Source organism: Pempheris klunzingeri, chromosome 2, assembly GCF_042242105.1.
Source record: "Pempheris klunzingeri isolate RE-2024b chromosome 2, fPemKlu1.hap1, whole genome shotgun sequence".
NCBI lineage: Eukaryota > Metazoa > Chordata > Actinopteri > Acropomatiformes > Pempheridae > Pempheris > Pempheris klunzingeri.
In genome coordinates, this window is record NC_092013.1 from 31,125,541 (window position 1) to 31,150,819 (window position 25,279).

The 25,279-nt window shown below is 47.1% G+C and overlaps 1 protein-coding gene and 1 pseudogene across 1 annotated transcript in view; both read left to right on the plus strand.

Moving 5' to 3' along the window:
- The first annotated feature begins 1,715 nt into the window (after nt 1-1,715).
- The window catches only part of lrrn1 (leucine rich repeat neuronal 1), a 48,304-nt gene continuing 24,740 nt past the window's right edge, over nt 1,716-25,279 (plus strand). The window contains exon 1 of the mRNA XM_070847944.1: nt 1,716-1,828. The gene's annotated coding sequence lies outside the window, so the exon portion shown is untranslated. The remainder of the gene's footprint in view (nt 1,829-25,279) is intronic.
- On the plus strand, nt 2,695-12,076 carry LOC139209656 (uncharacterized; annotated as a pseudogene).

Consider the following 25,279-nt stretch of genomic DNA (forward strand, 5'->3'; position numbering starts at 1 on the left):
ATTAGTGCTACCCCACTCGTCTTTGTCTTCCTGGCACGTATGAACCTAATGCCTACAGGACAGGCGAGGGAAAGACTGTGGTCATGTTTAAACAGTAAAAATACGAGTGTTGATTGGTGGTATCAGTTTGGAGAAAAACAAAGCAAATGCTTCAGACACAAACAGAACTCCACTGACTTCCATCATACTGGGACGGCAGCCGGTGTTTCGGTAGTGGATTCAGAAGTAAACCACAGATATTACTACATGTGAAATGGAAAAGGCCTGTTCATACACTGCATTTCAGCAGCTGCTGTTTTCAGACTTCAGCCGGATTGTTTAATTTGTCATTGTTTGGAAACACATGCTGCAGGGTTAAATTTCAGAAAAAGTTCCAACTCTGAGTCCCCAGACCTGTGTGTGTGTGTGTGTGTGTGTGTGTCTGACATACAGGTGATTAGTTTGTGTGTGTTGATAGATGGCAGCGTGGACGGGAAATGACAAAGCTGTGACAGAGCAGAGAGACCATGGGGTTAAAGCTGACGAGGCTTTCAGCTCAGTGCCACGGCTGCCTGTCACCGTTAGCTGCTAGCTGTTAGTGTTTGAGCCTTCCTGATGAATGATCAGCTTCATGGAGCTGTGTTTGTCAAGGATGTGATGCATTCAGGGCAGCCTGGCTCAAATCAAAACACCTAACGGCAAACGCTCTCTATTCTGACTCACACTCACTTTAAATAGGGCTATTTGAAAGAGAGGCTGTGTATATGTGTGTGTGTGGCCCTTCCTCATTAAAACTCGGTGCTTAGATGCTCCACTCTGGTTAATGTTAGCATCTCCAACACCACACAATGATTGGTCCTTGTTGTCTCTGCTATCCTCTGAATCCTGTCATATCCATGCTCTCTTAGAGTCCAGGAAAAGTGGTTTTTACTTTAGATGTCAGATTTCATTTGCTTAAAGTCTGTTCATGCTGAATCGTTGACCTAAAGGCCTGTGGAGCAGACATGATAGGCATTTACAGGACACTATCAACATACATTTGATCAGAATTTCTACCTTATATCCGACCATGTGTCCATGGATACAACAAAAACACAGATTTATGTTAAGACAAAGCATCTTTACAGAATGTCAGACAGTTTTTAATCATATTGTCAAACACTGAAGATCATCGAGCATGTGATGGAGGGATGAAGGAACGCTGAGGTGTTTCATTTCCATATGAATCAGCAGACATTTCCTCCACCTCTCCTGTGAATCGTTGTTACAGTTGTGTTACAGTGCGTGTGTGTGTGTGTGTGTGTGTGTGTGTGTGTGTGTGTGTGTGTGTGTGTGTGTGTGTGTGTGTGTGTGTGTGTGTGGAACAGGCCTCCTTAGAGAACTCTGTTCTGCAGGAGTCAGATGAATACTGCCTGGTCTTATTGTTGGTCATTTAGTGTAGATAAATCCACATAGGTTTCCTCTTTTTCATGTAAATGGCTTCTAAAACTGCCTGAGTGTATTCTAAAATGGATATTTAATCTTTTCCGTGTGGTCCGCCAGACAAATTGATCACCATTAGTGGCCTCCATGAGGGAGCTGTTAAGACACATGCTGCCTGCGTCCCTCTGCGGCCATCGACATCCTCAACTCACAGCAGCGAGGCGCCATCAGCTGCCTGCAAACCGAGTCACAAACTAAGAACCACACTTTGTCTTCATTTGCATACACAGGTCAGAACACAGAGAGTGTGTCTCCCTCCATGACCCGTCGACAGGACGAGCTGTGTGAATGAGGTGCTTTCAGCAGAAGCTCCTGATGAGTGAAGACATCAGCTGCTCGCTGACTCCTGTTATGAAAACGCCGGCAGGTGATGACAAAAACTCAACACCTCCATGAAGCAAAATGACAAACAGCTTTTCTACCAAGCTGCAAATTTTAGAATAAATCAGTTCTCTCTGCCTGTGAGACAGCAGGGAAGCTGCAGATCTGACCGTCCTGGTTTGGACATCACTGTGTGTCAGATGCCTCCACCACACCTCACTTTAATATGATATACAGGTCAAGTCCATCTGCATTGTAGGCTCAGGTGCTGCTCAGTGTGCTCACACAGGCCAGGATCTCCAATCTAACTGTAACCACATGAGACAACAGAGCTCAACAGGGACCACCAGACCTGAGACAGGGCTCACAGCCAGAGAGCGACCACGATGCCACGCTCTTCAGTCCTGACCGGGGGCCCTGGTTACTTTGGGGGCGTGTCTCCTCCAGTAAAGTCCAGTACTCAGGGAGTCTGATGGGTCCATGACTGTGTTTGATGAAGAGCCTGTGGACTCAATACAGATCTGCTCTGTTTGATGAAATAAGATCTAGTTTTCACGTCCTAAGCTTTGTCCATCTGTGTGGGGGAGTTGTTCCTTCACCTGGTCTGCCCTTAAAGTGCAGACTGAAACAACGACAACTGGATGGTTTGCCATCAAATTTGGTCCAGATATTCATGTTCCCTCGTGAATGACTTTGTCATCCCCACACTGTTCTCTGGCGGCAACATGGTGTTGAAATTTCTAGATGTTCATGTTCCCCTCAGGATGAACTGTTGGAGCTTCGGAGTACTGTGCTGTCGATGGTGTCTTGGCATTTCAACTTTAACTGAATCTGTTTTATGCTTCATTGTTATGTCTAATCACCTGTTGTACATTTAATGCTAGGCTAGCACTCTTAGGTCTCACTTCGGCGATGGCTTCTCTTACTCCCTATCAGTCTCCTACTCTCTCCTGGTCTGTGTGTCAGATGTTCAGTTATTACTCTGCCTCCTTTAGCGAAAGTGCCTGTAACAAATGTAGTTTATTTGCTGTGCTGGAGGCGAGGCTTAGCAAATTTGAAACGCTCCGGACCATGGAACACAAGTCAGTAGCCGCTGTAGTTAGCCAGCCCCCAGTAGCCGGTGCAGGCCAACCTAGCGTCGCTCCTACTCCCCCAGCAGTTCCTGAGCAGCCGAGAAGTCAGGATGGCTGGGTGACTGTCGGGAGGAAGCATAGCCCTAAGGAGAAGCCCACAGTGCACCACCACCCACTTCATGTATCTAATCGATTCTCCCCACTCAGCGACACACCTGCTGAGAAACCGAGTCTAGTCATTGGAAGCTCCATAGTCAGAAATGTGAAGCTAGCTACGCCAGTGACCATAGTCAAGTGTATTCCTGGGGCCAGAGCAGGAGACATTGAATCAAATTTAAAACTGCTGGCGCAGGCTGAATATATATTTGGTAAGATTCTTATTCACGTCAGTGGGAATGACACCCGATTACTTTGGAGCTGACAAGAATTAATGTGGAGTCGGTCTGTAAAAACATTGCAAAAACAATATCGGACTCCATAGTTTTCTCTGGTCTCCCCTCCCACCTGACCAGTGATGACATGTACAGCTGCATCATTTAACCACTGGCTGTGGAGGTGGTGCCCAGCAAGCAATGTGGGCTTCATAGATTCTTTCTGGGGAAAACCTGGTCTGATTAGAAGAGACTGCATCCATCCCACTTTGGAAGGAGCTGCTCTCTGATCTAGAAATCTGGTTAGGGTTAGGGTCCAAAATCTTGACAATCCAGAGTCGAGACCAGGAGGCAGAGCTGCAGTCTTACACACTTCTCTGCTCCTCCATTAGAACAGTCACCCACCCAACATCCCATAGAGACTGTGTCCGTCCCCCGACCACTCAGACCATTTAGATCTATTAAGTCTAACAGAAGTTAAAGTTAATACCACCACTGGTAATATGAAGCAGGACAGGAGAGTTAAATGTGGACTTTTAAACATCAGATCTCTGCCATCCAAAGCTGTTTTAGTAAATGATCTGATATCTGACCATCATATTGATTTATTGATCTGACTGAAACCTGCTGCACCATGAAGAGTATGTTAGCCTTAATGAAGCCACTCCTCCAGTCATACTAATACTCATATTCCTCCAGACTGGACGAGGAGGTGGACCTGCAGCCATCTTTAACTCTAGTTTAACAGTCCAACCCAGACCTAAACTCAGCTATAATTCCTTTGAAAGCCTTGTTCTTAGCTTCTCTCTTCCAACCTGGAAAACACTAAAACCAGTCTTAGTTGTCACAGTGTACCGCCCTCCTGGTCCAGACTCTGAATTCTTAACTGAGTTTTCAGAGTTTCTATCAGATTTAGTCCTTAGTGCAGAAAAAGTAATTATAGTAGGTGACTTTAATATTCATGTGGACGATGATAATGATGGTCTGAACACTGCTTTCATATCACTATTGGACTCAGCTGGCTTCTCCCAGAGTGTAAATGAACCCACTCACTGTTTTAACCACATTCTCGACCTCATTCTGGCTTATGGTGTTGAAATTGAACAGTTAACAGTCTTCCCACATAACTATTCTATCGGACCATCACCTGATAACATTTGATTTCTGGCTACAGGACTATGCACTATATGACAGAGAGGTCCTCACTAGATGCTTATCTGATAGTGCTGCTGCCAAATTTAAGGAAGTGATTCCTTCAGTATTTCAGCCAGTGTGTCTCTGTGCTATGGAAGACCACTATGCTAATCTTAGCCCCTCCCAAGTTGATTATCTGGTCGATAGTGCTGCAGGTTCACTGCGAATGACACTAGACTCTATTGCCCCTCTAAAACAGAAGATATTTAAAGAAAAGAGACAAGCTCCCTGATATAATTCCCAGACTGGCGAACCTAAGCAATATTCGCGAAAACTTGAAAGGCCATGTCGTGCCACCAAATGAAGACTCCCGCTTACTCTGGAAAGACAGTCTAAAAACCTATAGAAAGGCCCTCTGTAATGCCAGAGCCTCCTATTACTCCTCACTGATAGAAGAAAATAAAAACAGCCCTAGATTTCTGTTCAGCACGTTAGCCAGGCTGACAAAGACCCAGAACTCCACTGATCCTTGTGATCCTTTAGAGCTCAGTAGCAACGACTTCATGAGCTTCTTTAATGATAAAATTCTGACTATTAGAGACTAAATTCATCACCTCCAGCCCTCAACAGGCTCTGATCCAACCTCAGACTCAGGAACCATGGAAACAGCTGTTGGGCTTAATGTGCATCTGGACTGTTTTTCTCCACTTGATCTTCCTGAACTGGATTCAATAATCTCCTCATCCAGACCATCAGCTGGTCTCCTAGACCCCATTCCTACTGGGCTGGTTAAGGAAGTCCTGCCCTTAATTAACACGTCCTTACTGGATATGATCAATCAGTCTTTACTAACAGGCTACGTACCACAGTCCTTCAAAGTAGCAGTAATTAAACCTCTCCTGAAAAAGCCCACTCTGGATTCAGGTGTATTAGCCAACTATAGACCTTTATCCAGCCTTCCCTTTCTCTCCAAGATCCTGGAGAAAGTTGTAGCCAATCAGCTGTGTAACTTTCTAAACTCTAATAGTCTATTAGAGGATTTTCAGTCAGGTTTTAGAGCGAACCATAGCACAGAGACACTGGTGAAGGTTACAGACCTCCTCCTTATGGCATCAGACAGAGGACTCCTCTCTGTCCTGGTCTTGTTAGACCTGAGAGCTGCATTTGATACCATTGACCATCACATCTTATTACAAAGACTGGAACAGTTCACTGGCGTAAAAGGAACCGCATTAAACTGGTTTAAGTCCTATTGATCAGATCAATTTCAGTTTGTACACGTTAACAATGAGTCCTCTGTCCACACTAAAGTTAGACATGGAGTTCCACAAGGTTCAGTGCTTGGACCAATACTTTTTATCTTATATATACTTCCTCTGGGTAATATTATCAGTAAGCACTCCATTAATTTCCATTGTTATGCAGATGATACCCAATTATACTTATCAATAAAGCCTGATGAAGCCAATCAGTTGGCTAAACTTCAAGTCTGCCTTAAGGACATAAAGTCCTGGATGAGCAGCAACTTTCTGCTGCTAAACTCAGATAAAACTGAAGTTATTCTGCTCGGCCCCAGACACCTTTTCTAACAATATAGCTGCTCTGGACGGCATTACTCTGGCCTCCAGCTCCACTGTGAGGAATCTGGGAGTTATCTTTGATCAGGATTTGTCCTTTAACTCCCACATTAAACAGATTTCTAGAACTGCCTTTTTCCATCTACGTAATATTGCCAAAATCAGGGCCATCATATCCACAGATGATGCAGAAACATTAGTCCATGCATTTGTCACTTCTAGATTGGATTATTTCTGTTCCTTATTATCAGGCTGCCCCAATAAGTCCTTAAAGACTCTCCAGCTGGTCCAGAACACTGCTGCTCCTGTTCTGACCAGAACTAAGAGAAGAGACCATCTTTCTCCTGTACTGGCTTCTCTTCATTGGCTTCCAGTAAAATCTAGAATAGAGTTTAAAATCCTTCTCCTCATCTCCAAAGCTCTTAATGTTCAGGCTCCATCATCTCTTAAAGAGCTCATAGTACCGTACTACCCCACTAGAGCACTGTGCTCCCAGACTGCAGGCCTACTGGTAGTTCCCAAAGTCCTCTAAAGTAGTAATGGAGCCAGAGCTTTCAGCTATCAGGCTCCTCTCCTGTGGAACCTCCTTCCAGTCTGGGTTCAGGGGGCAGACACCCTCTCTACATTTAAGAGTAGACTAAAAACCTTCCTTAGTGATGAAGCCTATAGTTTAGGGCTGGATCAGGTCTTGGACCAGCCCCTAGTTATGCTGCTATAGGCTCAGACTGCCGGGGGACTCCCATGATGCACTGGGCTCCTCTCTCCTCCTCTTCCTCTCCATCCTGATGCTTCATGTCTCTTTAATGTCTGTTACTAACTTGGTATCTTCCCCGGAGCCTTTCTGTGCTTTTCTCATCTCTCAGGTTCCTGTGGATCCTGGTCCTGGTTCTCCTGCTGTGGTTCTCTGGTTCCTGTGGATCCTGGTGCTGGTTCTCCTGCTGTGGTTCTGTGGTTCCTGTGGGTCTTGGTCCTGCTGCTGTGGTTCTCTGGTGCCTGTAGATCCTGGTCCTGGTTCTCCTGCTGTGGTTCTCTGGTTCCTGTGGATCCTGGTCCTGGTACTCCTGCTGTGGTTCTCTGGTTCCTGTGGATCCTGATCCTGGTCCTCCTGCTGTGGTTCTCTGGTTCCTGTGGATCCTGGTCCTGGTTCTCCTGCTGTGGTTCTCTGGTTCCTGTGGATCCTGGTCCTGGTCCTCCTGCTGTGGTTCTCTGGCTCCTGTGGATCCTGCTGCTGGTCCTGCTGCTGTGGTTCTCTGGTTCCTGTGGATCCTGATCCTGGTCCTCCTGCTGTGGTTCTCTGGTTCCTGTGGATCCTGGTCCTGGTCCTCCTGCTGTGGTTCTCTGGTTCCTGTGGATCCTGGTCCTGGTCCTCCTGCTGTGGTTCTCTGGTTCCTGTGGATCCTGGTGCTGGTCCTGCTGCTGTGGTTCTCTGGTTCCTGTGGATCCTGATCCTGGTTCTCCTGCTGTGGTTCTCTGGTTCCTGTGGATCCTGGTCCTGGTTCTCCTGCTGTGGTTCTCTGGTCCCTGTGGATCCTGATCCTGGTCCTCCTGCTGTGGTTCTCTGGTCCCTGTGGATCCTGGTCCTGGTTCTCCTGCTGTGGTTCTCTGGTCCCTGTGGATCCTGATCCTGGTCCTCCTGCTGTGGTTCTCTGGTCCCTGTGGATCCTGGTCCTGGTTCTCCTGCTGCGGATCATCTGCCACAGACACTTTTTTACTGATATTAGTCCTGTTATCATTATTCAGATATTAACTATTGTCATTGTTACCATAATGCTAATTATTAGTCACATTCCTATTGTCAGTGCTATAGTTACTGTTAGTATTTTAGTTGCTGTTTGTTTTGTCTCTCTGTCCAACGTCCATCCAACACGGCAGGGGCGGAGCCGACCTCCTCAGTAGCAGCAGGACACACCTGATCCTAATCATCCCCATTAAGACTCCCCTTTTTAAGCTGGCCCCCCTGTGACTCCTGTGTCAGACTATTCCCACATGTTTCTTGTGAATGCTACCGATCGGTCTCTGGCTTCCTGCCACGCTTCACCTGCCCTAGCTGTTTTTCCCCTCGTGGTGATTTTGGGTTTTTTACTTGCCAGTGCTTCATTTTCCCCATTGTGGTGTTTTTTTTTTTTTGGTTTATTCTTCTTTTGTTAATAAACCTTCTTTGTAACCCTGCATTTGGGTCCACGCCTACCTCGTGTCCATAAAATTTTTCCTGTTAAAGGGGAGTTCTTCCTGTCACTGTTGTCTAATATAATATCTGATGCTGCTCATGTGGGGATTCTTATATCCTTAATGTTGAATTCCTGAATTGTTGGGTCTTTTAATTAAAGAGTCTGAGCTGCTCTTTATGTAAAGCGTCTTGAGAAAATGCTGTTATGAATTGGTGCTATATAAATAAAGATTGATTGATTGATTGACTTATGTTCCATGGTCCGGAGCGTTTCAAATTTGCTAAGCCTCGCCTCCAGCACAGCAAATAAACTACATTTGTTACAGACACCACTTTCGCTAAAGGAGGCAGAGTAATAACTGAACATATGACACACAGAGCAGGAGAGAGTAGGAGACTGAGAAGATTGATTGATAATAATCCCTTAAGCCACCATCAAGTCAGATATCTTTGTCCAGTAATTTGGTTAACGATCACTCTTATGTCCCTGTTGTCTAGGGAAAGGGAAGAACACAAGAGTGCTCCTGGTATCGAGCATAAAGTCACTGTTTATTGTAGTAAGTGGTCAATATGTATAATACAAACAGTAGTACACACAATGAAAGGAGTCAAAGAAATCAAGCAGTAAAGGGGGGTTAGTGGGGAACAGAGCTACGGGTGGCGCCAAACAACAAAGATATAAAACCAAAACCACTATGGCTATTTACATTTAATAACTAAAAGTTACAGCTATGTCGCTGGAAAACTGAAGACTGAATATAAAGAAGAACAAAAACCCCTAGGCTATGCTAAACTTGTACTATGAAACAAAAGTCACAGCCGTTGTGTCTAGTCGTTGGCTCCACCGTTTATATGGACTCGTGCCACCTGTAGCTCACAGCAGTCACACGTGTAAAACATTCCCATCAGCCTCTGCTGTGCTGTGCTAACTCAACTCAGAGAGTGAACACTGTAAACAGCACCCACAAAACACCAGTGTACTTTGTCATGTGAGCGGTCTGCATTAGCATGTAGCCTATGGCACAGCTGTGCCTGAGTGCAGCCTCAGGGGGCCACTAGCAGGACTGAGGACTCCTCTTGTCTTCACATGCTTCATGGTTACAGTGAAAGTCACACGGTCTCCAGGAAGAGCCTTTCAAGCACCTTATCTAAAATCTACAAGAACATTCACTGGTGTCCTGTTGGGTCCTTGGTGTGGAGCAATGAAAGCCTCAGAGTGAAGTGCTCTTCACATCTCAGTGAGTCTTGGTCTGTCCTGTGTCCTCTGAGTAGCTGGAAACGAAGCAGGAGTGCTGTGTTATCTGGCAGCACCAGAACAAAAATAGCCTCGCTGCTATATGTTTCCAAACCACAGACACTGTGTAGTCAAGTAACTTTTTGATGATCTATTTGCGTTTTTACGGTTTGGTGCTGTCATCTATTTTTGGGCTGAAGTTGATTTTGCCTTTCTGTTCTCCTTCAGCTCTTGTCGGTCCTGTCTGTGTTGCTCTTCTTTTATGAGACCTTTCAAAGGCATCAGTGGGACACAAAGTGGAAGACGTCATTTGAATTTCAAAGGCCTGACAGAGCACATTGCCTCTATCAGCCCACTAAAGGATCTCTCAACAAGAAAGTGCCTTCAGAATTAATCATGCACGCTGAGAGTCCTCCTGGATGCTGCTTCCTCCGCTGGCGAGGCGAACGGCCAAGGCAGCGGTTGGAGAGAGCAGGAAGCTGTGATAAAAGCCCAGCATGATAAAAGAACTCAGACCCACCCACCCGATCTATGATCTGCCTCTCTGACATGAACCACGCGTGTTCTTATGACCAACAGCATGAGCAGTGTCTGACTTCCACGGCGTCACCCTCAGGGCCCCCCAGGGACACGTAAAATGACCCATGACAGCACAAAGTGAAGCTTCTCCTGTTCAGGAGATGTGTGGCACCAGCCCTCACTGCTATGAGCTAATTAAGCAGCACTAATGTGAATCAGCTCCCATTTTCACTCACGCTGATTTACAGGCCCGTCCCTGCCACGTCTCCATGGAGACAGTCTTTAGATCCTGTTGTGGACTCCACACACTCAGTTTTATAGTGATGCTATAACTGAGCATTTATGGCTGCTTGGTACCACCGGTCCCTGTTGGAGGAGAGTGTGTGTGTGTGGAGACATCATCTTCATCGGCCAGTTTGGGCCTCGGTCCAGATGATGAGGACAAGGTGAAGTGTCTCTGCTCTAGTGGCTCCAGATGTACTGATCATGTGACTCAGGTCTGTTTCCCCTCCAGTGTGCTGTTGTGGTTGAACTGAGTATAATTTTGATGTAATATTAGATAATGGTAACGGTAAATGGTCTGTTTCTTTTCTAGTCATTTCAACAACTCAAAGTGCTTTTACATGACATCCTCATTCACCCATTCACACTCATCATTCACACAGGAGGAATCTAAATTGGAGGAGACTCTGTGCTACAGCTCTCAGCATCAAACATGTTAATATAAAATATACCTGCAAAATATCTAAGGTTATCTGTCGTTTGGTTTGGTTTAAGTCCAAGCTGGCTGTATTTGGAGAAAAGAGCGGCTAACCAGGAGAACTGATGGACGTGAAACGAGGTGCAGCTCAGTCCTCTGGCACACATTCACAGATGCTGCAGATTTAGAGCAGTTCTAATGATTTCACTTCTGAGGAGTTTAGTCTGATGAGATGGTGAATGTGTCGAGGTGTGCTGCTCCACCTCATCTCATCCTAACTCACTGCTTCATCTCATTAAGAAATATGATGAAGAATCTATTCCATGTGAAGCGAGCTGCTGCTGGTGCAGTGGTGAGTAATCAGAGAGCACTCTCAGGCTCTCAGTGCTTCTGTGTTCATGGGCAGCGGCCCTCGAGCCCCGGCTGAACACTAAACGCTTGTCAGAGATGAAGGCCGGCCACAGGCCACCACGCAGCACAAGTGGCAGCTGTGTTGTTCTCTATTGGCCACAGAGGTCCACAGAGCCACTAAGGGCCCTCCAAAGTACTGCACAGTGCCATTCCTCTTCATCACGTCCTCTCAGAGACAGCAGGCCGCTCATCGGCCTCCGTGGCTTAAAAGAGACACCTGGACAGAACTCAGCATGCCTGAGAGACTTCATCTCATCAGCTAAACATGTGCTGGAGATCATCTGTTTTTTTTTTTTGCTGGTGACGGAAAAAGCATTTGGAATGTGAATATGTTAGCTAGCTGGTACGGTGATGTGACAGTCACTACAGTCCAGCCACCAAATCAGATGTGAGTGTGTCTCTCGTGATGGATGGACTTGTCTTCATACTGTAAATACAGCGATTAATATGGGGGGGGCTTCGTTCAGCAGCACAAACACCATCACTTCATATGCAAATGACCCGCTGTGACATTAACATTTAAAAAGGCAGCTGTAGTCTAACACGTAGGGAGCGGATTTATTCTTTTGTGCTGTTTGGTTATGAACAGACACACAGTGGTGTCCTTTTAAAGCAGATCAGGCAACCTCAGCATTAAAAGTGTGTGGATGTGAGGCTTGGAGAAGCCCCCCCCCACGGTGAGGTGGATTCAGGTATCTGGGGAAGTAAGAGGCCTTGGGGCCCAGGCTGATGAGACTCAACTCTGACAGCGACAGTCTGGGTCAGGAACAGCAGCAGGTGAAGGTGGTGGCCTTGGTTGAGTCAGGCACCAGATGAAGCTTCTTCTGCTTCCTCTACTGAGCCGAGACGCCCTCAGCGGTTTCCATCCAAACAGTCGGACTGCAGGCAGCACGTGTGTGAGTGTGTGTTACAGGGAGTGCTGGTCTGGACACATGTGGATCTGGTGTGTGGATTCAGCGTCTGAAGAGCTCCATGGATGGAAAGAGGGAATATGAAGGTGAGTATTTTCACTCCCATCGTTAGTCTCCTGTGGACGTTCTGTATCTGTCCAGGGCCACCTCTGCTGATGGATGCTGGACCGGGTCATCAGGAGCCTGAGGATGAATAAATAACCTGCAGGAGGAGGGTGCTCAGTCCTGTTGTCACCCACCATGTTAATGATAATGATGATAATCATTGGCGATGTCACCATTCAGTCTCCCAACAACAAAACAACAGTTGTTCCTGCTGGAAAAAAACCTGAGTGTGGAAAGTAGGACAGCGGAGAGAGGAGCAGCGGTTACAGTGTGTGTGTGTGTGTGTGTGTGTGTGTGTGTCTGTGTCTGTGTCTGTGTGTCTGTGTGTGTGTGTGTGTGGTGGCGGCAGCAGCTGACAGTGACAGTATTGATTATCAGTGGGGGGCCGAGTGCTGCAGTCTGAACGCTGCCACCTGGGAGGCTGCTGTCTCTATAGCCGCGTTTCAACCAGCACTACTCGACTCGACTCGGCACGGTTTGGTTGCGTTTCCACCAGCGCTAGTTCCTGATACCAGGTACTATTTTAGTGCCTCCTCTGCCGGGGTTCCAAGCGAGCTGAGTCGAGCTGACAATGTGATGCCACCAGACTGCAGGCCACTGATTGGCCAGGGAGTGACGTCACTGGATGAGTCATGAGAGCGACTCGTTCACAACAAACAAACCCTCCATTTTTAAAACCCTGGAAACAGACTGAGCGTTTTTATTATTTCTGTGAACGAGGTGAACGGATACACACAAACCAAACGCTCCATGTCCTTAGTTGTGTTTGTTTGTGCCATATACAAATTATGCCACCAGAGTTTCGGCCTGCCTTGCTATGACGACCCCCCCACTTTGAGGAGGTACACAACTGTAATGGAAAACCAACCAAACCGTGCCGAGTCGAGTAGACTCGAGCCGAGTAGAGCCGAGTAGTGCTAGTGGAAACGCGGCATATGAGTCCAGAGTAGAGGTAGAGGGCATGTCATACGTTAGTCCTGTGATAAAGCAGTGCATGCTGGGACAGGATGGATGGGATGACTGCGAGCACTGACAGTGGCCCCGTCCTCTTGTTTAAGCTGTACAGAATGTCCCTTTATTGAGCTCAGTTCGTGTCAAAGCTGCTGTGTATGTGTGGAACACAGTATGAAACACTGCCAGCGCCGACGCTTTGGTCCTGGTGTCTTAATGCTAATTACTATCAGGACAGATTCATTTCATTGGTCTTGTAATTTCATGTTTGACAGCAGCACCTTTAAATGACTCAGAGTGAAACATTTCAACATTTAGCCCTTTTCTGATTAATACTTTCAACATGGAGACACCTGAGATGGTGGTGAGAGATGAGCTGCACATCCAGACTCCTGCTGGGCAGGATAAGACTGAGACACACACACACACACACACACAGATATTCAGACCTCCTACAGCACACAGACAGTGAAAATCCTATTTGTCACAGCATTGTGTGAGGCTTTAATTAATAAGGCTTGTGCTGGTAGCAAATTGAATTAGTTGATTACAGTAAACAATGTGGCAATAATTCCACCACGGAAATGCTACTTGGGATCCTCGGGTATCGTCAGCTACATGGAGAAGAGCTTCACCTGTGGCCAGTGTTGATCCACCACTAGACAACCCCTCCACAGTCAGCACTGTGAGTAAAGCTTGCCTCAGCAGCATGAGGAGACACTCCAGCTCTCTCCGTACTCTCCCCCCACTGTGGCTGTGGTGAAGTCGCCCCTGCTCTGGTTTTCCAGCCAGCTTCGCCCCACAGACGGAAGCACGTACACGAATGTCTGAGCAGAAATACTCCCTCCGTCCACATGGGAAGCTCTCGGTTACATTGCCTAAGGTGTAGTGGGGGTCTGGCAGCACTGACAGATATGGTGCAGTCAAAGAAGTGATATACTGCAGCAGTTAAATAAAGTTAAAGGTATGAATGAATCAGGACTGGAGCTTCTATCCCATGTGATTGTGACCGAGGTGAGCTGCAGGTCCTCATTAATCAGCGCACACTTGTAGAGAACTATAGGTAGAATAAGTCCAATAATCCTCATGGACGCAGGCCTTACTGTCTCTTTCTTTCACTTCAGCTCAGGACAATTAGAGACGGCTTCAGCTCTCTACTTTACCTCATCAGGATGTCAGTATTTAAGTTCAAATGTACGCAGCACTGAATGAAAATGGGCTGGACCACACAAACAGTTCTTCCATGAACATTAGATGCAACTAAATATTTCTAGTGACGTCCCGGTGCATTAAAGCAGTAATGAGTTCATTTGTCCGTTTGCCAGTCTGTCGAACCATCCTTTAGCTTTTATTCGTTTGGGTACATTCAGTCATACTTCTGGTTTTCAGTGGTTTCATCACAAGGTTTCATGTGAGATTGTCAAAATGAGTTTCTGTTCCAGTTTTCCTCGGTCAGATGAGCAGCGGTAGAGCTGGATGAATGTTGCTGTTGTCTTATCAACACATTAAGCGGATGTCTATTAGTCGTGTTTTCACACATCACTCAGTGGTCCGCTCTGTCATTACAGCTGTGCCTCCATCTTTTTTTATAAAAAGGTCACCTCCATTGGCATTCTGAGGCAGAAGCACCTTTGTAGATTGGAAATTAAATTCCCATCACCATCAGAGAAATCTGTTTCTACAGAGAGGACCAAACAAGGCAGAGACAGCCCAGTGGAAAGTTCATTTAAATTATGGATTGCAGTCATTTCTGTTGCATTTTTCACTGGGATTGTTTTTCTGTTCCCTGGAGCAATGTAAAGGTTAACGGTATTTTATTGCCTCAGCTTCTGTCGGCACGTCAAGAGGGAACCAGATGATGGGAAGTGTTGCACCTTTGTTCTTGGTTTTAGTAAATGTGGGCACTGAGTGCACGGAGCACACATCTGAACAAATCTGTAGTTACAGGATGAACTTCACTCTCTCTTTGTCGTCTCTCCCCAACACGTGTTAGAGAACTGATGGTTGTAGTTAGTTTCTACCCTCCATCCCTCTCTGAGGGCTGCACTTCCCTCAAGGCGCCTGCCTCTGATACTGAGGCGTCTGTGTGATGTCTGTGTGTCTCCTCCCCTCCATCCATCATTCGCTAACATGAGTTGCATGTGACCTCGAGGCAGGTGTTGGAGAGCAGGGAGGCATTCCTCCACAGTCTCCACCACCATCGCTTTTCCCAGCTGGAATACAGCCTGAACGCCACAGCTCCGACCGGTCCCATTCTCTTCCATTGAGTCCAAGGTCACGCTCCCATAGTAAGGGTCAAGGTGGTGGGCTGGCAGCCGCCTGCCTCATGCATATGGATTACAGTCGCTCCATCTGCTCCTCTGCAGAATGCAAATAACAAGCCTCTTTCTCTGCTCTCTTTTTCTGCCTCAAAGGGCAACCCTGCCAGACCTTACATGGCATCAGTTCCACTTGTTGGTCGCAGAGTGACGATTTATGCAAAACCATAATAGAAATGCAAGTCACTGCTGCACAAAGTCCCCGACCCAGAATCCCCAGCTCCACCACAGCTGACTCTCACACGCTGCTGCCTGGCAGCTTGACTGTTTTAGCCCACAGAGATGGAGAGCCCCATTGGTTATTTGTTTGTTTGTTACAACTATAGGATGGGTTTCCAGGACAGTTCATAATGATATTCATGGTTTCCAGATGATGAATCCCACTGAGTCTGGTGATCCCCTGACTGCTCCTCTAGTGCTATCATGAGGTTGACATTTCTCCACTATTGGATGGACTGCTCATTAAATGTGGTAAAAATATTCACGTTCATTTATGGATTTATTTTATCTATTTGTTTGTGTATTCATTTATTTGATCAGTATCATATAAAAATACAAAATGTAAACATGCCAGAGTTAGCAAGAATGCTAATTTATATCTGTAGTCTCTGGGCACGTAACAAAAACAGAAACATTACAAGTAAGACTATTAAAATACCAAGTCCAAAAAGGACACAATACATTGTCCAACATGTGAGGTTAAGAGTGATCGCAGGTCTGATGTACCTGGAGCCGTTGTTTAGGATGGAAGTGGTACATGTGTGGTACACTCCCTTATTGAAATTGGTGGGTCATTCCAGTATTTACTTCCCTTCGCTGACGCCACAGTTTGTCCAAATGTAGTTCACCTATGTGGCACCTCACAGCCCCCTCTAGTCAGCTCCACAGATCAACCCCCATAACTTCAGTGACAGTCAGATCAGCAGGTAAAATTAAAACTGATGGACTTCCCAGCAGTGACAACCCAGCCCGTCCTCTGTTAATCATTCTGTACAGAGTTAGTCCAGACCAGAGCTAGTCCAGACTATTAGTTCAGACTAGTGTTAGTCCAGACCAAAGTTAGTCCAAACTAGTGTTAGTCCAGACTAGAGCTACTAGTCTACTAGGCTAGAGCGACTAGAGACTATACCCATTTATACTTATCAATAAACCCAGATGAATCCAATCAGTCTGCCTTAAGGACATAACGTCCTGTATGAGCAGCAATTTTCTGCTGCTAAACTCGAAAAAGTTATTGTGCTTGGCCCCAAACATCTTAGAGACACCTTTTTAACAACATAACTACTCTGGATGGCATCACTCTGGCCTCCAGCTCCACTGTGAGGAATCTGGGAGTCTTATTTGATCAGGATTTGTCCTTTAACTCCCACATTAAACAGATTTCTAGAACTGCCTTTTTCCATCTACATAATATTGCTAAAATCAGGTCCATCCTGTCTGGAGATGATGCAGAAAAATTAGTCCATGCATTTGTCACTTCTAGGTTGGATTATTTCTGTTCCTTATTATCAGGCTGCTCCAATAAGTCCTTAAAGACTCTCCAGCTGGTCCAGAACGCTGCTGCTCGGGTACTAACGAGAACTAAGAGAAGAGACCGCATTCCTCCTGTACTGGCTTCTCTTCACTGGCTTCCAGTAAAATCTAGAACAGAGTTTAAAATCCTTCTCCTCACCTCCAAAGCTCTTAATGTTCAGGCTCCATCATCTCTTAAAGAGCTCATAGTACCGTACTACCCCACTAGAGCACTGTGCTCCCAGACTGCAGGCCTACTGGTGGTTCCTAAAGTCCTCTAAAGTAGTGATGGAGCCAGAGCTTTCAGCTATCAGGCTCCTCTCCTGTGGAACCTCCTTCCAGTCTGGGTTCGGGGGGCAGACACCCTCTCTACATTTAAGAGTAGACTAAAAACCTTCCTTAGTGATGAAGCCTATAGTTCAGGGCTGGATCAGGCCTTGGACCAGCCCCTAGTTATGCTGCTATAGGCTCAGACTGCCGGGGGACTCCCATGATGCACTGGGCTCCTCTCTCCTCCTCTTCCTCTCCATCCTGATGCTTCATATCTCTTTAATGTCTGTTACTAACTTGGTATCTTCCTGGAGCCTTTCTGTGCTTTTCTCATCTCTCAGGTTCCTGTGGATCCTGGTCCAGGTTCTCCTGCTGTGGTTCTCAGGTTCCTGTGGATCCTGGTCCTGGTTCTCCTGCTGTGGTTCTCAGGTTCCTGTGGATCCTGGTCCTGGTTCTCCTGCTGTGGTTCTCAGGTTCCTGTGGATCCTGGTCCTGGTTCTCCTGCTGTGGTTCTCTGGTTCCTGTGGATCCTGGTCCTGGTTCTCCTGCTGTGGTTCTCTGGTTCCTGTGGATCCTGATCCTGCTGCTGTGGGTCTCTGGTTCTCTGGTCCTTCTATCCTTTACTGGTCCCTACATCTTTTACTGGTCCTTATATCTTTAACTGGTCCCTTCATCTTTTACTGGTCCTTATATCCTTTACTGGTCCCTTCATTCTTTATTGATCCCTGCAGTCTTTACTGGTACATCCTTTACTGGTCCCTGCATTCTTTACTGGTACATCCTTTACTGGTCCCTACATCTTTTACTGGTCCTTCTATCCTTTACTGGTCTGTACATCCTTTACTGGTATATTCTTTACTGGTCCCTACATCTTTTACTGGTCCTTATATCCTTTACTGGTCCCTTCATTCTTTACTGGTATATCCTTTACTGGTCCCTACATCTTTTACTGGTCCTTCTATCCTTTACTGGTCCTTTCTGCTCCCATTCTCTGGTCACTTTCACCAGGGAGGAACTTTTAAACATTGGAAAGTCCACTACCGGAACTTTTCCTCCAGTTTTCACTGACACGGACAGTTTTGCAGAGATTTTGGTCGGAGGTGCACCGGCTCTCTATGGGATTTGCCGGAGACGCAGACAGGGTAAACGCGCAGGAGTGCTCGTCAAATTGAGGCAACGAGGATTACGCACTCTGCCGCTATACATCTGGCGAACGTCCGCTCCCTGGCAAATAAGATAGACGAACTGCTGCTCCTCAACTCCAAAAACACGGACTGCAGCAGATCCGCCGCCCTGTGCTTCACTGAAACCTGGCTCAGTGAACACATCCCGGACGCCGCACTCCAGCTGCCAGGATACCAGGTGTTCAATTCAATTCAATTCAATTTCTTTGTATAGCCCAATATCACAACAGAGTGTCTCATAGTGCTTTACAAAGTTCACTGAAATAAACAAGTGTAAGCGAGCAAACAATCTAATAAAGAGTCCAGCAGTCGATGAGGCCAATGGATCAGTCCGATGGATCAGTCCGAGGCATCACCTGCCCTTTATGACCCTCCTTCTTCGGGAAGGAAAAACTCAAAAAGCCCAGTGGGAAAAGAGAAACCTCCGGGAGCACCACAGTGAAGGAGAGATCCAGCTCCCAAGGACGGACAGGCTGTAGCCTTGGACAAACGCAGATCCATAGGCTGATGGAGAACCACATCAGCGGGGCCAGGACCAGGATCCATAGGAACCAGGGAACCACATCAGCAGAACCAGGACCAGGATCCACAGGAACCAGAGAACCACATCAGCGGGACCGGGACCAGGACCCACAGAAACCAGAGAACCACATCAGCAGGGCCAGGACTAGGATCCACAGGATCCACAGGAACCTGAGAGATGAGAAAGCACAGAAAGGCTCCGGGGAAGGTAGCAAGTTAGAGGCAGACATTTGACTGACATGAGACATAACGATGGAGAGGAAGAGGAGGAGAGAGAATAGAGGAGCTCAGTGCACCATAGGAGTCCCCCGGCAGTCTGAGCCTATAGCAGCATAACTAGGGGCTGGTCTAAGGCCTGATCCAGCCCTTAAATATATGCTTTGTCAAAAAGGAAGGTTTTTAGTCTACTCTTAAATGTAGAGAGGGTGTCTGCCCCCCGAACCCAAACTGGAAGGAGGTTCCACAGGAGAGGAGCCTGATAGCTGAAGGCTCTGCCTCCTGAACTACTTTTGGAGACTTTGGGAACCACCAGTAGACCTGCATTCTGGGAGCGCAGTGCTCTAGTGGGGTAGTACGGTACTATAAGCTCTTTAAGATATGATGGGGCCTGACCCTTAAGAGCCTTGTAGGTGAGGAGAAGGATTTTAAACTCTATTCTAGATTTTACTGGAAGCCAGTGAAGAGAAGCCAGTATAGGAGAAATGTGGTCTCTTCTTTTAGTTCTCATCAGAGCACGAGCAGCAGCGTTCTGGACCAGCTGGAGAGTCTTTAATGACTTATTGGGGCAGCCTGATAATAATGAGTTACAATAGTCCAACCTAGAAGTGACAAATGCATGGACCAATTTTTCTGCATCATCAGTGGATATGATGGGCCTGATTTTGGCAATATTATGTAGATGGAAAAAGGCAGTTCTAGAAATCTGTTTAATGTGGGAGTTAAAGGTGTTCCGAGCAGACCGCAGCATGGTGCTCTCGGGGAAAACGAAGGGAGGTGGAATCTGCTTCTACATCAATGAAAGTTGGTGTAGAGACGTCACAGTGCTGTCCAAGTCATGTAGCCCTCACCTTGAGACTTTATTTACGAACTGTAAACCATTTTATTCACCGCGGGAGTTCTCCTCGTTTGTCCTGGTCGGTGTCTACATCCCACCTCAGGCCTGTGTAACAGAGGCATTACAACAGCTTGCCTACCAGATAACAGAAGTGGAGAAAAAACACCCAGACTCCCTGCTCATCATTCTGGGGGATTTCAACAGAGCAAACCTCACCCATGAGCTCCCAAAGTACAGGCAGCACATTAAGTGTCCCACCAGAGAGGCTCACACTCTGGACCACTGCTACACTGTGCTAAAGGATGCTTATCGCTCTGTCCCCCATGCAGCCTTAGGACTCTCCGACCACTGTCTGCTTCATCTCATCCCGACCTACAGGCAGAAATTAAAAACTTCTAAACCAGTGGTAAGGACCATGAGGAAGTGGACAGAGGAGTCAAAGCTGAAGTTACAGGCCTGCTTTGACTGCTCTGATTGGAGTGTCTTTGAAGCTGCAGCAACTGACCTCAACGAACTTACAGACACTGTGACGTCCTACATCAGCTTTTGTGAGGACGTGTGTGTGCAGACCAAAACCATCTGCACATACAACAACAATAAACCTTGGTTCACACCTAACCTCAGGAAGCTGCGTCAGACCAAGGAGGAGGCCTATAGAAGTAGGGATCAGGTCCTGTTCAAGCAGGCCAGAAAGGGACTAAAAAACAGCCTCTCAGCCAACGACCCTGCGTCAGCTTGGAGAAGCCTGCAGCACATCACCAGCTACAGGAGACCATCCCCCCACCCTGAAGGAAACCTCAGACTGGCTGACGACCTCAACAGCTTCTACTGTAGGTTTGACAAGCAATTGACACCTCCCAACCACACAATTGGACAACCTGCAACCCCCACACGCCCCCCATCAGACCCCCCGCCTGCACTGAGGATCTGTGAAGAGGATGTGCGCCGGCTCTTCCAGAGACAAAAGATCAGGAAGGCTCCAGGACCAGACAGTGTGTCCCCCTCCTGCCTGAGAGTCTGCGCTGAACAGCTGGCCCCCACCTTCACACAGATCTTCAAACGGTCACTGGAGTTGTGTGAACTACCCTCATGCTTCAAACGCTCCACAATCATCCTGGTCCCCAAGAAGCCCTCCATCACAGGATTAAATGACTACAGGCCCGTCGCCCTGACATCTGTGGTCATGAAATCCTTTGAGAGACTGGTGTTGAAGGACATCACAGGCCCCCTGCTGGACCCCCTGCAGTTTGCCTATCGGGCAAACAGGTCGGCAGATGATGCAGTCAACGTGGGACTGCACTTCATCCTGCATCACCTCAACTCCCCAGGGACGTACACAAGGATCCTGTTTGTGGACTTCAGCTTGGCGTTTAACACCGTCGTCCCTGAAATCCTCCACCGAAAACTCACCCAGCTCACTGTGCCCACCTCCACCTGTCAGTGGATCACCAGCTTTTTGACTGACAGGAGGCAGCAGGTGAGGCTGGGGAGCACCACTTCCAGCACCCGGACCATCAGCACTGGCACCCCCCAGGGCTGCGTCCTCTCCCCACTGCTCTTCTCCCTCTACACCAACAACTACACCTCAGGGAACTCTTCTGTGAAACTCCTGAAGTATGCTGACAACACCACGGTAATCGGTCTGATCCAGGACGGTGATGAGTCAGCATACAGACAGGAGGTGGAACAGCTGGTCCACTGGTGCAGTCAGAACCACCTGGAGCTGAACCCGCTCAAGACTGTGGAGATGACAGTGTACTTCAGGAGAAATGCCCCGACACCTGCCCCCCTCACCATCCTCAACAGCACAGTGTCTACTGCGGACTCCTTCAAGTTTCTGGGATCCACAATTTCCCGGGACCTGAAGTGGACTCAGCACATAGACTCTGTCCGGAAAAAGGCCCAACAGAGGTTGTACTTCCTGCGTCAGCTCAGGAAGTTTAACCTGCCACAGGAGCTGCTGATCATCTTCTACTCCGCCATCATCCAGTCTGTTCTCTGCACCTCCATCACTGTCTGGTTTGGATCGGCCACCAAGCAGGACAGGCAGGGCCGGCTCTAGGCATAGGCCATATAGGCGGTCGCCTAGAGCGCATCCCTGAGTGGCGCCCCCCGTCTGTCCGCCGCTGTTGAGACGCACGCACCCCCCCCCCCGGGTGTCCAGGGTCAGGAGGAGGGCAGGTAACATCTCTGCAGACCCCTCACACCCCGCACACAAACTCTTCAAACTCCTCCCGTCTGGTAGGCGCTACAGATCACTGTACACCAAAACCACCAGACACAGAGACAGTTTCTTCCCCCAGGCCGTCACCCTGATGAACTCGCACTAGCCTCAGAGTCTCAGGATCCACTGTGCAATAGTTCCACACCCCTGCACATTTGTAACATTTTGCACTGCAATTTCTGCACTGCACCTACCTCTATTGTACATACTGTTGTTGTTAAAGAGTTATATTTTGTTTATATTGTTTATACTGTCCTGTATTCTTTTCCTACTGTTTATAGTTTATTGTATGTAGTTTATTTCTACTTTACTTCCTCACTGTACAGAGAGTCAAGCTTCACCGAGTCAAATTCCTTGTTTGCCTATTCAAACTTGGCCAATAAAGTTGATTTGATTTTGATCCTTTACTGGTCCCTACATCCTTTACTGGTATATCCTTTACTGGTCCCTACATCTTTTACTGGTCCTTCTATCCTTTACTGGTCAGTACATCCTTTACTGGTTCCTGCATTCTTTACTGGTCCCTGCATTCTTTACTGGTACATCCTTTACTGGTCCCTGCATTCTTTACTGGTACATCCTTTACTGGTCCCTACATCTTTTACTGGTCCTTATACCCTTTACTGGTCTGTACATCCTTTACTGGTCCCTTCATTCTTTACTGGTATATCCTTTACTGGTCCCTTCATTCTTTACTGGTATATCATTTACTGGCCCCTACATCCTTTACTGGTCCCTTCATTCTATACTGGTATATTCTTTACAGGTTCCTACATCTTTTACTGGTCCCTACATTATTTACTGGTCCCTGCATTCTTTACTGGTAAATCCTTTACTGGTCCCTACATCCTTTACTGGTCCCTACATTTTTTCACTGGTCCCTACATTCTTTACTGGTCCTTACATCCTTTACTGGTCCTTATATCCGTTACTGGTCCCTACAATCTTTACTGGTATATCCTTTACTGGTCCCTACATCCTTTACTGGTCCTTATATCCTTTACTGGTCCCTACATTCCATACTGGTACATCCTTTACTGGTACCTCATCTGTCTTTGGGCTCCGTGTGTGAATGTATGAATTTCAGAGCTTTTCTACATTCTCCACCTCCATAACTCCATTGGTTTGAGAGAGCTGACCTTTATGTCCAGCTTGATGTGTCTTTGCTGCTCTGAGGTCCTCAGCAGTGGAGCATCCCCTGGAGAGCTCATGTGTGGTTACTAGGCAGATGCTATTAATATTTAAAGACAGTGTTCTTGTGCATGTTGTTGTGTAAATTCATTTCTTCGGTGGTGCAAAGGCTGTGCATTCTGCTGTGATGAGATGGGAGACTCCTGCAGATGGAGGATTGTTCCTCTGTGGTTGTCACACACAGCTGACAGAGGACAGAGAAACCCTCTTACTATGTGTTTGCTTATTCATATTCCAAAGCCCACAGTCCTCCAGCACATACAGTAAGATCTTCTTCAGCTTGTGGGGGCATATTTGACTCTGTTTCCCCCCCCCCCTCTGCTATCTACAAGTCTGAAATAGTATTTGCAGCTGGTTTGGAAGGCTTCATATGCATGTCTTACTGCTGGGATGTGTGAGTGACGCTGGTGAGGGAAGTGACTGAGTAATGAAACACCTTCAAACCTGTAACATGGGGGGAGGCTTCTACAAGGGAGGTTATGGAGGCAAAAAAACAGAACAGGACAAGAAAAGAACAGGTGAGAAAGTGATCAGGCTGTCTAACCACGAAGCTACCAAATCTGCCCGGCAACCACAGTTAGAGTAGAGAGAATCAGCTGACTGACTGAGCTCACCGCCTCCCTTTGACCTTTTCCACCTTAAGACGTCACCGAGCTGCTGCAAAGAGGTGGACGGACTGCAGACTGTTGATCAGTGGAAGTCACACCACTAGTTTGTGTTCATACAGAGGAGGTCAGAGGGGGAGGGCATGATCATCCTGAGTGTTCATGAATCACTGCAAAATAGATATTGATAGTTACCAACTGCCTTCTGCTACAACATTTTCCTTTTTCACCCAAAGTGGGCATCGCTGTGGTGTGCTGATGATGAATCGTGGAGTTTTTTTTCAGTCACTAATTAGACAAATCGAGCTCTGGTGATACTGTGAGAGACGCACAGTCCAGCTGCCCACAGGTCTCACCAGGCAGAGCATCTGCCAGCAGCTGTGTGAGTGTGCAGAGCCTTTAAAGGAGAAAAATATGTACAGACTGACCAGAATGTACTTTGCTTGTAAATGTAACAAAATCTGAACCAATTTAGAGGCTCACACAAACACTGAGAAGTCAGATGAAAAGTGTTTGTTCTTGTTTGTACTCAAGAATAAAAACAAAATAAACGTTTTGTTCCTTTTTAATGGATGGGACCATTATTGAGCCTGTATCCTGTATGCATCCTTTACTGGTCCCTGCATCCTTTACTGGTCCCTGCATCCTTTACTGGTCCCTGCATCATTTACAGGTCCCTGCATCCTTTACAGGTCCCTGCATCCTTTACAGGTCCCTGCATCATTTACAGGTCCCTGCATCCTTTACTGGTCCCTGCATCCTTTACTGGTCCCTGCATCATTTACAGGTCCCTGCATCCTTTACTGGTCCCTGCATCCTTTACTGGTCCCTACATCCTTTACTGGTCCCTGCATCATTTACAGGTTCCTGCATCCTTTACTGGTCCCTGCATCCTTTACTGGTCCCTACATCCTTTACTGGTCCCTGCATCATTTACAGGTTCCTGCATCCTTTACTGGTCCCTGCATCCTTTACTGGTCCCTACATCTTTTACAGGTCCCTCCATCCTTTGCTGGTTCCTCCATCCTTTACTGGTCCCTGCATCCTTTACTGGTCCCTCCACCCCTTACTGGACCCTACATCTTTTACTTGTCCCTGCATCCTTTACTGGTCCCTGCATCCTTTACTGCATCTTTTACTGCATCCTACATCCATTACTGGTTCCTGCATCCTTTGCTGGTCCCTACATCCTTTAGTGGTCCCTAGATCCTCTAGGTGTCCAAACATCCTCTACTGAACCCTGTTGTCTGTCTGTGCTCTGTCTCACTCACTCATCTGTCCTCTGAAAATGATATCAAAGGTGTAATCTATGCTAAGCAGAAAAGCACACAGTTGAATAAGCCCTGGAGGAGAGCTCGCCTTGCTGAAGGAAGGATGAGGGAGGCAGAGCTGGGCATCAGATTAAGAGATCACCATCTCCAGGCACCATATGATTTATGAAAGAATTCAGCCTCAGGAGCATGC